Below are 13,045 nucleotides of genomic sequence, written 5' to 3'. Positions count from 1 at the left end.
CAAGGATCACAGCACAATTAATTTAGGTGGACAGTCAACAGGGTGACATGCAGCAGGAACTTTGGGGAGGTAGGTAATCATATCTGCACACTTTTCACCATTGCTACACCTTAAATGGATCCAGCCCATCTTATCCCTGTGGTTAAGTATCTCCAGAGAAAGAACTACAGCAGCAAAGTGGATGCACTTTTCTTAAATGCACACTGAATCCCTCATGCATTTGTTCTAATTCACGTGCATTTGAAATGAGAGAGGCCAAGTGGCTAGGCAGGGTCATTATGATCTTCTCTCTGATTACTTTCAAACACATTTTGGAGCATGCTGGAATTCTTCCTTTCCTAGCTCCATCCATTACATTCTGATTACCCTCCTTAGGAGAGAGCACTGCTTTTCGTCATTAAGTCTCCATGTGGCCCTTCCTTGATTTTTCCCACGAGGGTCCCGGATATGCAGTTCCAGAATTAGACAGGAATTTGTGGAGGATGTTGAAGACTCTTGATAGGCTGGGCTGGAAGTGGAGTTCTCTCTTACAGTCAGTGCCCTCCTTCCCTAAACCCCCAATACAGAAGGCCATACAGTGGCCATCGCGTCTGTTCATAGGGCCGACGAAACCGAATCCCAAAGGTGAATGAGAGAAAGAGAAGCAGAAATTCCGGCACGCTCCTAAATCAGCAGCACAGGGTTTGTGGGATTTTTGTTTTGTTTTGTTTTTTTTTTAACGTGTCTTGGAGTTAATTCATGTAATTTGTTTTCAATCGCTTAATTTAATTACTTTTCTTGAAAAGATGCCTGGGACAAGGCCAATATCTGAGAGAGCAATGTCACCGGGTCAGGATCTGGAAACAATCAGCTCTTATGGTGTTAAGGATGAAGGGCCAAGATCTTAGGGAACCTGAATTCCTGGTGAGCAGTCAAGTTCTTTAATCCGCCCCCAGCAGGATTCCGGCGGTTTAAAAAAGACAAGGAAAAAGAAAAAGAAAATCTACTGAAAAAACAAGACAACTCAAAGCGAACCCACCCCAAACTTCCCCCTCTCTGAAGAAAAGGCCGCTCCCACCCCAGAGTCCTCCCGCACCCCGCGAAGGCTCCGCGGCAGGCCACCAGCTATCGGGGGCGGACGCGTTCACGGGGAGCGCGGACCCGGGCGCGCGGAGCCGCGCTCCGCTGGGGCCGCGGGGCGGGACCCAGGGCGCGACGCCCCCGCCGCTCCCCGCCCTGGAGCGCCGAGGGAAGGAGCGAGCGCGTGTCCTCGCGTGCCGGGTCCGGGTCCGGCCGGGGCGGCCTGCCGGGCGCCCGCTGCCGTGGTGGCAGGAAGTCCTCAGGAACTACAAATCGAGGCATGCTGGGAACATTCCCCTGCTCCTCCCAGGAAATGTCCTTTGTCCAGCCCTACAGGAAGCCCCAGTGAGGAGTCAGTCGGGCAGCCAGCCAGTCTGCCAGCCAGCCCGCGGCCGTTGCAGCTGCTGCAGCCGCCGCACACGGGCAGACGCGCCGCGGCGCGGGGCTCCGGCCGGGGCGCGCGCTGCCCTCGCTCCTCGCCGCCGCGCAGGTAGGAGCGCGGCTGCGGCTGGGCTCACGACCGCCTGGGGCTGGGGTTACTCGCGACCCGACCCGACCGCTGCGGGGATGGGCTGTGCGCCTGGGAGCGGGTGGCGGAGCGGTTGGGCGAAGTTGTGCAGCGCACGCTGGACCGCTGTCCGCTGCCCGGGGGCGCAGGGGCCCCGCGCGCGTGGGGTGCTCTTGCGGCCCCGGAGCCCGGGGCTGAGCTCCCTCCGGGGTCTGTGGCGGAGGGGCGGGGAGGAGGCGGCTGAGACGCGAGGGAGGAGGAGGCAGAGCGGCGAGAGCCGGTGGGACCGTCCCGCCGACCACCGAAGGGGGCATCCGAGACCCTCGGAAAAGCGAAGCCCAGGGAGGAGCTTGGAAGGCAAGGAGAAGGTGAAAGGCTTTGTGTGCAGCTGCGGACAGGGACCGAGTGTGCTTCCCTCCCCTTGTCTGTCTGCTCCCCCAGCCCCGACTCCAAGCTGGAGGGGTGGGGGTAGGGCACTCCAAGGTGGGGGCAGCGGGTCATCTTGGGTCCCTGTGAAATGTGCTCTTCCTTTGCCCTCTCCGCTGCATTCTAGCCGACTCACGTCCGCGGCTTGCGCTGCCATCAGACTGGGCAAATGGCACAATAAGGATGAGTGGGTGGGGAGATGGGCAGCAGCTCGTCGCCCCGGAGGGTGGCCGTTTAGCTCTGGTAGACTTCCCAACCCCAGATGTCCATGTATGCCGATGGATGGGTAGCGAACGGGGCAAAGGTGATCCGTTCACGCAAGGATAATGCTGTGAGTGGAGGCATGGGGAGGCGCGTGTTGGGAGGAGAGGGCGAGTAGAGAGGTTGGGGTGGGCAGCGGCAACAGGGGCGCTGAGTGTACCTAAGAGCCAGTGTACGTTCTGGCCAGGCTTCGAGAATCGGGTTACCACTTCCTCTGGGACTTTCCACGATTTTCCTTTTTCCCAACTGTCCGCCTCCCCCCAGTAGTGAATCACCCACCCCTTGCTACATGAGCGCCAGGCTGGATTCAATTTGGTCATGTTGTATCCCGCCTTTATAGCGGACCTATTCGTCCTTTACCTGTGGGGTGACATGAATACGCTGCATCCACTCTGGCCTTATCCTCTTCCCTGGGGGACTGAGGGTGTGGTGAAGGCGGTCAGATAATGGCTAGCAAGTTAATAGTTTTGGAGGAGCTGTGATGGATGAGTGGGCAACTTTGAACGCGGCCCAAGTGTTACTGCTGTATCTGAACTCGCTTGGACCTCTGTTTCTTTTTCCCCTTCCCCTCTTTTTTTTTTTTTTAAGTGCTGTACCCAGATGGTCACTGCCTTCTCTTAACAAGCCAACATATGGATATTAGTTAATGTGGAATATATTTTAAGAGCCAAATGGACCTTTAAAAATGCCACTTGGGTGGTGAGGTAGGAGCATCCAAGGCTCATGGTAAGGAGGATGTGGTAGGGCACAGAGCCCTGCACCTTGTATAAATGGTTTGTAGGGAGAACCACACTATCGACACTGATTTCTGTAGGAGAGATGAAGCATCGGAAGGTAAGGTAAGAATGGGGTGGGGGGAGGGGGAAACCCAGTTGTCCAGGCTGAGGGCCTTAGGATGGCAAAATAAAGGAGAAGAGTTCTGTCAGTTTGGAAGATGATTTCTAGCTGGAACATTTTGGCTGTGTGTGTGTGTGTGTGTGTGTGTATGGAGGTGGTTGTTGGGGGAGAATTTGATGTCAGAATTCCAGGTGGGCCCCAAAGAGAATAAGATGGCACCAGAGTGAAGCAAAGTGAGAAATGGGAAGTCAGGCCACCCTTTACGTTACACACAGGAGAACACTGATGGCCTTCAAAAACCACTGGGATTAAGGAGGTAAATGGAAACAAATCAGACTGAGGCAAACCAGCTGATGCCGCTGGAGTGAGGCGGTGGGGCTGATCTCACTGAAGGTGTATGACTAAGGCTGATGGGAGTTGTACCACATTTCCTCCCCCCACCCCCTAAGAAAAGCTCTTTGGGTTTCCTCAGAATCTACATGTTTGCCTAATTTCTAGCATCCAGTTAAGGGAAGGAGATAGGGCAAAGGTTGATGATAAAGATGATAAATTAAGACAAGAAAGATACTGCCTGCTCAGGGAGAGTGGAACCCTCCCTCCCCAAAACTGCAGTGCCGTTTTAAGAGGTCTGGAGCCTGAAGCTATGCCAATGGTATGTGGGCTTTTCTTTGTATCTAAGATCCGACTTCTTTTCCTTCTTTTTTTGCCCCCCCCCCCCCCCCCCCCCCCCGCCCCAACAGGTTTCTTGGCACTGTGTAATGTTAATGTACTCAGTATAAGTACCTCCTTTGTTTGGCATGCAAAACCCTTCACGGTTCTGTGCCCGCCTACCTCAGCCCTCCGTTGGATCCAGGGCACGGCAGCATACCTACCCATTCTTGCAGCAAACAGCTCCCCATTTCCAGACGCCACAGACCGTCTTCCACCAGTGTGTCTCCACCAGGTTGAATTCCATGCTTGTTAGGCATCCCTGCACCGCCTCTGATTAGTTTCTGCAAATCCTAGCCCAGCTGATGTAGTATGCTTCTGGAAGTCTTCCCCAGACCTCCCAGTCAGAATTCATCTCATCCCCATGGTACTTTGTATCCTTTGGATGACTCACATCTCTGGTTGGTCTTGTGATAGCTAGATGTTAATTTTATGCCCTTCAGACTGTAAACCACTTGAAGGCAATGGCTCTCTCTACCCGGTGCTTTATACCTAGCAGTGCAGAACAGATATTTGTTTGAAATGCATGAGTAAATGAGGATTGAGTGAAACAATGCATATGTCTTAATTTTTCTCTTTCCTTTTCTATAAAAAAAGGGATGAAGCCTTTCTCATAGACTGGTGAGGATTCCTTGCAATTGTGAATCTAAAGCATCTGGTTTGTGATTGTCTGGTGCTTTTCCTTGTGCTCCTGGATTAAGAGGCCCTAAAAGGATCTATCATAGTGTCTAGTACAAAGACATTCATTTAAAGTTTGTTGAATAGGTTCTTTGCCAGCCTATGTTTTCAAACTCTTATAGACAGGGTTTAGAATGGATTAATCCCAGGTGGGTAATTAGTGACTTCTCACCTGGCTCCTGGACTGAGGAAGGTGACTGTTCCCTAAGTTGAGATGTGCTTTCTAGAAAGCAGCGTCACAGAGGCCATCCTAGTATTTTGCAGTGAAACCACTGACATGTCATGTTGCTTTGGTTTTTTTTTATAGCCCGAGCCGCCTACCAGGATTAAAACTAGTTGTGTATAAAAGTGCAAGGCAGAGCAGACTCTCAGATTTTCCGCAAAGTTGCTGCCATCTTGTAGTCCCTCACTTAACCCTAACTGGACAGCTTTTCATGCTTCCTTTTTTAGGTGATGACAGCAACAGTTAATGGTTTATTGAACATCTGTGTATCGACTGTTGAACTGGGTAATTTCCATACATTGCCCTGATCTGATAACTTACATATTATTATCTCCATTCAAAAACTGAGGAAATGGGGGCCCAGAGGGAAGTTAAGAAACTTGCTTCAAGTCCCAGTTTCTGATCTAGAGATAGGCTGGAATTTGGGTCTGTTGACTCCCAATCCTGTTCAGAATGGGTGGATCTTTGCTTACCCTGAGAAAATTGCCAGGTCTCTTTTCCTTCTTCCTCTGAGATCCCTCACTTTCCAGATTTCCTACCGGGAACACCGTTGGGTTTTTAAATTCATCCTAGCGGATCTCATTCTGAGAGGCACTGGTTTTTCATAAATTCATTGTTCTTACGCCCTTGAACGCCCATGGGCGTCAGTTAGAAAGCTCAGGTTCAGGAACCCCTAATAAGACCGTGGAGCACACAACTGTTTGCCTGGAATCCTTTTCCGGTCTCTCCCAGACTGTCTGAATTCTTTCTGTTCCTCCCTCCTGGCCAAGACTTACCCTTTTCCAAGCCGCCTTTCCTGACACTCCAGGTCACATGCAGCCTCTCTAATTTTTTGCATTGTCTGAAATACCTGGAGCTCAAGGTCTTCCTGATGAAAGCAAGCCGGAATAAGCCCCCACACTGTGTGGGAATATTTGCATATTCCCTGTGCATGGCAGGGACTGTATGTCCAGAACACAGCCTGGCGGACGGTGGACCTTCAGGAACTGAGTTGAGTTGACAATAAATTGGTAATGACGGAAAATGCCGAAATATAGACACGAAACATCATTTGCATGCTGACAGTTTGGGAGAGAGGTCAGAGGGATCATTTTCTTAGTGAATTTTCATCCTTTTCACGTGACTGCCACAAGAAATAAGCACCTTCTGGGCACCTGGGTGGCTCAGTCAATTAAGCATCCAACTCTTGATGTCAGCTCAGGTATCTCAGCTCAGGTCTTGATCTCAGGGTCGTGAGTTCAAGCCGCATGTTGGACTCCATGCCCAATTTAAAAATTAAAAACACCTTCTGGAAATACACCAGAGCGGACCTGTGTGTTGCTGAGTTTCACGAGCTTCAGCTTGACTAACAGCATCACTGCTAAGTGATGATGGTGTTTTATTGATATTGGGTAGTATGGGTGGGGCCTTGGCTCCAGGGCCTCCCCCCCCTTGATGTCATGCCCACCTCTACCATAATCTTGTAGGAAGGGCCTTCTGTTGCACATCTGAGATCAGAAGTTTCCCTGCTTCTGCAGATACGGTTGGGGGAAGCAGGAAGTAAGGCTAGGGTGAGGAAGGAAGAGAGTTCATCCCATTTTTACCTCTGGGAGAGTAGCATCACTTGGGTGGGGTATGGATTTGGGCTTTATCGCATCATGTATTAATGGGGATGGTAAAATGGTTAGCGGCCTTTCCTCTTCGGGTGGAAAAGGCTTTTACCCACCACAAGATTGCATCCATCTCCCCAGGCTGACTGCCACCTTTTCCCCTGACCTTAAGACTACACAGCACTCTGGAAGCCTGGGTATAAACACAGTGTGCCGTGGGGTTGTTATTAAGCACATGAGTCATTTTAAAGGCAAATAGGATAGTTCTTGGGATTCCTACATTTGTTCGGCAAGTCATTGACTGTGTCTCCATAGGCTAGCAACAGTGTTCCAACTAGGTGTGTGGAAGGGCCACATGCAAGTCTTCGTGTCCCTTCCTGCAAAGGGCAAAGTGTGCATCTTATATAGCCCTATACCTGCAGCTTTAATTTGCTAAAATATATGTAGTTAGGGGGAAAGGGCCTAGTTGTATTCAGAGAGGCATTTTAGATATGTATTGTCTTCGGAGAGCTTCATTAGGATCTTACTGTTAAGTTAGAAAACAGGAGCCGTTCTTCCTGGGTTTTATTAATAAGAAAGGTGTCACTTTTATCTCAGTGCTGTGCATATTCAAGTGGTTAGCACACCTTTGTTGCTTGATAACACTTAGGCGGGGCACTAGTGGAAGAACACATTGTCATTTGTTGACTTTTCCCGCCCACCGTACCTAGGAACCTTTGTGTATTTCAAAGGATCACTCTTTTTTTTCCTGGTCTTTTCTCTCTTTTTCTGATAATCTCTCAGCCAGGTGTTGACAGTGATTTCTGGTAGCAGTAGGTGATTTTAAGAGCAGTAGATTTTTGGGACACCTGGGTGGCTCAGTGGGTTAAGCATCTGCCTTCAGCTCAGGTCTGGGATCGAGCCCCGTGTTCGGCTCCCTGCTCAGCAGGAAGCCTGCTTCTCCCTCTCTCTCTGTCCCTCCCCCTGCTTGTGCTCTCTCTCTCTCTCTCAAATAAATTTTAAAAAATCTTAAAAAAAAAAAAAAGCAGTGCATTTTTAAGATTATTGCGTTAGAATGTAACCTCCAAAGAGCAGAACCCAGAATAATGGGTAGCACATGGTAAATGTTCGTTAACTTTGTTAGGTGAATGAATGTGTTATATTTTAAAACATTTCATTTTGATTTTTTCCTAATATGAAAATTGGCATTGCCAATTTTCTACAGTGAGGTGTGGCAAAGGGTGCATGCTTATATGTTCTGTAAGCAGAGAAATAGATACAATTTTGTAAAAGGTAGCCTTATTTTGAGATCAGTTTTAGGTTCACAGCAAGGTGGAGCACAAAGTAGAGAGAGTTCCAGTGTGTCCCCTGCCCCTACAAATGCACAGCCTCCCCCTTTATCAACCTCCCATACCAGAGTGGTATGTTAAAATCCATGACTCTGTATCGACACATCATTATCACCCAACGTCCACGGTGTATTTTAGCGTTCACTCTTGGGGTTGTACATTCCAGGAGTATTGATAAATGTAGAATGACATCCTAGTATCAAACAGAATAGTTACACTGCCCTAAAACATCCTTCTCTCCCCTCTAACTCCTGGCAAACACTGTTCCTTTTACCATCTCCGTAGTTTGCCTTTTCCAGAAGGTCATATAGTTGGAATCATAGAGTATGTAGCCTTTTCAGATTGGCTTCTTTTCACTTAGTAATAGACGTCCCCCTATGGCTTGTCCTGACTTGAAAGCTCATTTCTTATTAGCTTTGAACAATATTCTGTTTTCTGGAGGTGCTGCAGTTTGTCTGTTGATCTGTTGAAGGACATTTTGGTTGCTTCCAAGTTTTGGTGATTATGCATCAAGCTGCTGTAAACCTCCGTGTGCAGGTTTTTATGTGTGGATATAAGTTTTTAACTCATTTACATATGAGTCATATAAATATAATTTGTATATTGTATAAATACCAAGGAGTGAGAATATTGGATTATATGGGATGAAATGCTTAGTTTTGTAAGAAACTGCCAATCTGTCTTCCGAAGCGGCTGTCCCATTTTGCATTCTTAGCAGCAGAGTTCTTGTTCCTCTGCATCCTCACCAGCATTTGGTGTTCTCAGTGTTCTAAATTTTTTGCTATTCTGATAACTGCGTGGTGGTATGTTGTTGTTTTAATGTGTGGATCCCTGATGACATATCTCGTTGAACATCTCTTTACAGGGCTTATTTGCCATCTATAGATCTTTGGTGAACTGTTTAGATCTGCTGCCCCTTTTTAAATCAAGTAGTTCATTTTCTTACTGTTAAGTGTTAAGGGTTCTTAGTATATTTTAGATAACAGTCCTGTATCAGGTGTGTCTTTTGCAAATATCCTCTCGCAGTCTGGTTTGTCTTCTTATTCTCTTGATATTTTTTTTTATATATATATGAACTTTTCTGTTTTTTTTTTCTTTTTGGTGAGTGTACATGTGCCAGATCCATTTTAATGTAAAACCAGCTTACCCCAGAAATGAGAAATCACATGTGAAATAAACCTGAAGAAATGCTCCCCTACTTTTTTTTTTTTTTTTTAAATAAGGTAAATGTCAATTGAATTCTACCAGACTGTGGCCTCAGCCTGGACTAGCTTGGGGGCAGTTGCTATAGGAACTCTTTAATTCCTGTTTCCCTACTCTCTACTAGGTACTGTGTGTATTCATTGAATTGGTAGTTTGGTGAATATTTCTGGTCTCCTACTTTCTGTAGAGCATGTACCCTTTTTACAAACTCCTTCGAGAGCCTATGTGTGTCTCGTAGCTTAATTCTGGACCCTTAGGAAAAGGGGTTTCTAGGCTGATGACTGCATGTAGGTGAGAAGAGAAATCAAGACATGCATGCCTTTCCTATAGTAGTAAAAACCAAACCAAAACACACAAAACTCTTGAAAACTGCCAGAGAATACGCTTTGGTCTGAGTAGACACTTTCAGTGTTAAATATCAATTTTTCTTGTATTTGATTGTGCTTCCTGTTGTGCTCCCCACAGACCCCCTCCCCAACGAAGCAACTTCTGAAGTTGTTAGTCTTTTTTCAGTCATCATTTAATTTTTGTTAATTCTAGTCCTGTCTTTCCTCCAGGGGTGAGAGAGAGGCCTGGCCGACTGGCAGAGTCTAGTGGCATTTCCCACCATAAACACGAACACAGCTCTGTACCACCTCTGTTCTTTGCAGAGCTGAACTGAGTGTTAAAATCTTGGAGTGGAGGGAAGAACTCCTGCGGGGCAATTGGATGCAAACAAGGGGTGCTGGCATTGGGCCAAGGGATGCAGGCTCCTTTTTCGAGAACATTCTGTCTGACTTCTGAAGCTAATCACCACTTTCTATCATGTCTACTTATTCAGCAGGATAATTAAGCATGCTTGGCTCTTGATGCTGACAGGTTACTGGATCCTGTTAGGAGAGCTAGGGTGTTTCTAGGGCTCTGCCTTACCTGATGTGATCTTGGCCAGATCACTACGTTTCCTGGTCTTGTTAGTTCTTCCCTTTGAGACTGAGGGAGAGAAATAAGTACACCTAATTCTATCCATTTCAAGAAATATTTGAGGGCTCATTATGTGTGGGATAACCAAAGTGAGTAAATCATTATGTGCCCAACAGGAGCTCTGGCCCTTGGGAGGTGGGAGGGAGATAGAAATTATTGTAACTCTGGTTATATTTTAAAAACTAATATCAGATAGAATAAGATAAGGAAAAGTACCTTAAAGAGTCATATGACGTGAAACAATAATAATCCTCTCTGAGCACTTAACGATAATCCTACAGAGTACATACAGTTGTGACCCATTTTATAGATGAGAAAAACCAAGGCTCGAAGAGCAACTTGCTTAAGGTTATAGAGCTAGAGGCTGGATTCGTACAAGTGTCGTGGCTCCAGAATCTGAGCTTTTAACCACTCTAGGTATTGCTTCCCTCCAGGAAAGGAGAGACTGCATCCTGCTGTTCTCTGAGGAGGAACCTTCTGCTGAGGGCATAAAGCAATCCCTTTTGCCTGGGGTTAGCTGATGAGAGGTCAGGGAGAGGTAACTTAGGCTACATTCTTGAGGACTTGGAGTTTGTGCTTCTTTGAGGACTCTGGCAGAGTCAATTAGAGGTTTGGGAGCAGGGGATATGAATGGAGTGGCAACTATGTTTTAAGATGGATCCAGCAGTGGTTACATCCAGCAGGTGGATGTAACTGGTGAGAGTGTCTATGGCGATGATAGTGGCCACAGAAAAAGGAAAGAAGTAAAAGGAAGGACCAGGCAATTGATTTGATTGAAAGGGGTGACGAAGGGTCAGACTCAAGGGTTTTGAGCCTCTCCTCGAGTAAGGACAGAGAAGCATTAACAGAAATGGGCACTGTGAGGAGCTGATTTGTAATAAAGATTGGGGAAAAGGACTACTGTTTTTTGGTGTGATGAAGGTCAGATTACATTGGAAATTACAAATGGTTACCTTACAAATGGAAACTCATTTAGTCTTCACAATGGCCGTTGAAGGTCACTTGTTTTTCTCATTGCATAGATGAGCAAACTATACCTTAGGTAAGTAACTGTCCTAGGGGCAAATGACATATAAGTGGCAAACTTCTACTTGAACCCAGGTCTGTTGATGCCTCCTGTCCTGTGTCCCATGTGACATGCAGGGCAGCACGTCAGGACAAGGAGGGGTATTAAAGCTCCTCCGTTGTGATGCTTAGTGCATCATTAGAAACATGGACCTGGAGTGCATATCAGGGCTGGGGGCAAGAGGTTCAAATTACTGAGGTCTCTGGACAGAGGTGTTTATTTAAAACTAGGGAAAAGGGCTGGGCGATTGAGAGGTGAGAGAAGAAAATGTAAACAAGAACCTTGGGGGTTGACTTGTTTTAGGAGTTAAGAAGAGGAGACAAAGTGGTAAGTGATCATGAGAAGGACTGGGACAGTGTAAATAACATGGATGCTCAGGAAGGAGAGAATTTCCAAGGAAAGTGTCTCAACAGGATTTCTGCAGCCATTTATCGAATCCCTGTTATGTGTGCCAAGCACTTTACAGTGTTGATGGTGTTAACCTTAAAAATGAAAGTCAGTTATTTTACTAGCAAAATGGGTTTCTTTGGGAAAAGTAGAGAACTGTAATTTGAGACATGAAAGCTATGGCAAAACCATAGGCAAGTCTAAGAAACAAAGGAGAGGAACATTATTTGATGGAGAAGAAGAAGGAAGTGGACAGAGGTTGTTTTGAATTCAGGTCAGCTGCAGAAAAGTCCCAAGTCTAGGCTGGTGACCCTTTCTCATTGGCTGAGTTGCGGGGTAGTTGATTTCTTGCAGGAAATTCAATGTACATCTTTCCCTGTTGGGGTCTGTAATTGACAATGCTCCCTTTAATTGACTTGAGTAGCAGGGTTGTCTCTTTGAGCCTCTCCTTCTACCTCCAGACTCTACTTTAGCGAGGTTTCCCTTTATTAATTTAAACAATGGCAAGATCAGAGGAGAAGAGACCTTTGGATTTGGAAGTTTGAAAATTAGAGCCGGTACTGATGTGAGCCTGACTCTCGAAATGTTAGCAGTTAATCCTGTCTGCTGAGGCGGCTCACACCTGGGAAGCCCACAGTTAACTGGGAAACCGATGTGTGTGGTGATGATGAAGCGGTGTATCAGGGCTCACTGGCAGCGATCCCTCCATGTCCCGGGAGCCTGTGAAACTTGTTGGCCAAAAAATGGCACTGCAGAAGGGAATGTAGTATAGCTTGATCATTGGTTTGGGGCATTTAAAAGATGATAATGTGAGGGAAAAGTGCCCCTTCTTAGAGTTTCATAGTTTGATAGAAGAATGTCTTTTAAAATTGTTTTAAAATGGCATAACCAATACTAATTCTTCAGGTTGACGCTTCCTGGGCTTTCTTTTCTCTCTAACCCTCTCTCCCTCTCTCATGATGACTTTTCTTTCAAATGCTGTACCAAGGACTTGGAATCATTAACTGTTTACCATAACACTCCATTAAGTCAAAGCTCATTCAAATGACTGCTTTATTCTAGCCAGTAAGATGTCTGTTTTGTCTAAGAAAAAGTTAAATCAGAGACAATTTCAAAGCATCACACGAAGATAAGTTTGAAGAACATTTTCTGTGGTTTTTTTAGAGGCAAGATAATTAAAATAGAAAAAAAAAAAATAGCAGGAGTCTGGAAGAGAACAAGGAAGTGCTGTATCAGTAAATCCAGAGCACTAAACCCATAAATATGTTAGAGCTGGCTGGGAGAGTTCCGTGCAGGGGAGATTGAACTTCCAAGGAATCATAGAACCTGGATGGTAGTCACAATTCTGCCACCAACTCACTACCTTTGTGAATTCAAACAAGCCACCGATTTTCCCCTAGTCCTCATTTGAGGGATACTTTAAAGACCTATTCAGCAACAACAACAAAAAATCGTGAGATTGTCCATTGTCTGTGGATATTGTCTCTTCAGCAAAATTTAGCTTGGGGGTTGGCCTGCTCCCACCACCTGGCCTGCTTCTGCATCGCCTCCCACACAGGGAATGCAGAGCTATTACAGCAGGAGTGAAAAGATGTAACAGAAAAGAGGGTGAATCTGAGAAACTGTCTTTGTAGTAATGGGTCATGTTGGATGAGTATGGGGGGTAGACTTTTTTACTTGCCCTTAGGTGTGAACCAGGGCTCCTGATATTGTGGAGTTTTTTGATACTCCCAGAATCCCCCTTTTTTCACCTGGGTATTTCCAAGTTATTATTTGCAGGCTGGATGACTTTGCGAACACTTTGAAGATTTG

The 13,045-nt window shown here is 46.4% G+C and overlaps 1 protein-coding gene across 1 annotated transcript in view; it reads left to right on the top strand.

Annotated features, from left to right (window-relative positions):
- Positions 1 to 1,412: 1,412 nt before the first annotated feature.
- ZNF697 (zinc finger protein 697) overlaps positions 1,413 to 13,045 on the top strand; it is a 28,326-nt gene continuing 16,693 nt past the window's right edge. Inside the window, exon 1 of the mRNA XM_027567868.2 lies at positions 1,413 to 1,549. The gene's annotated coding sequence lies outside the window, so the exon portion shown is untranslated. The remainder of the gene's footprint in view (positions 1,550 to 13,045) is intronic.

This window comes from Zalophus californianus, chromosome 4, assembly GCF_009762305.2.
Source record: "Zalophus californianus isolate mZalCal1 chromosome 4, mZalCal1.pri.v2, whole genome shotgun sequence".
In the NCBI taxonomy this organism is placed as follows: Eukaryota; Metazoa; Chordata; class Mammalia; order Carnivora; family Otariidae; genus Zalophus; species Zalophus californianus.
This window is presented reverse-complemented; position numbering and strand designations above follow the sequence as displayed.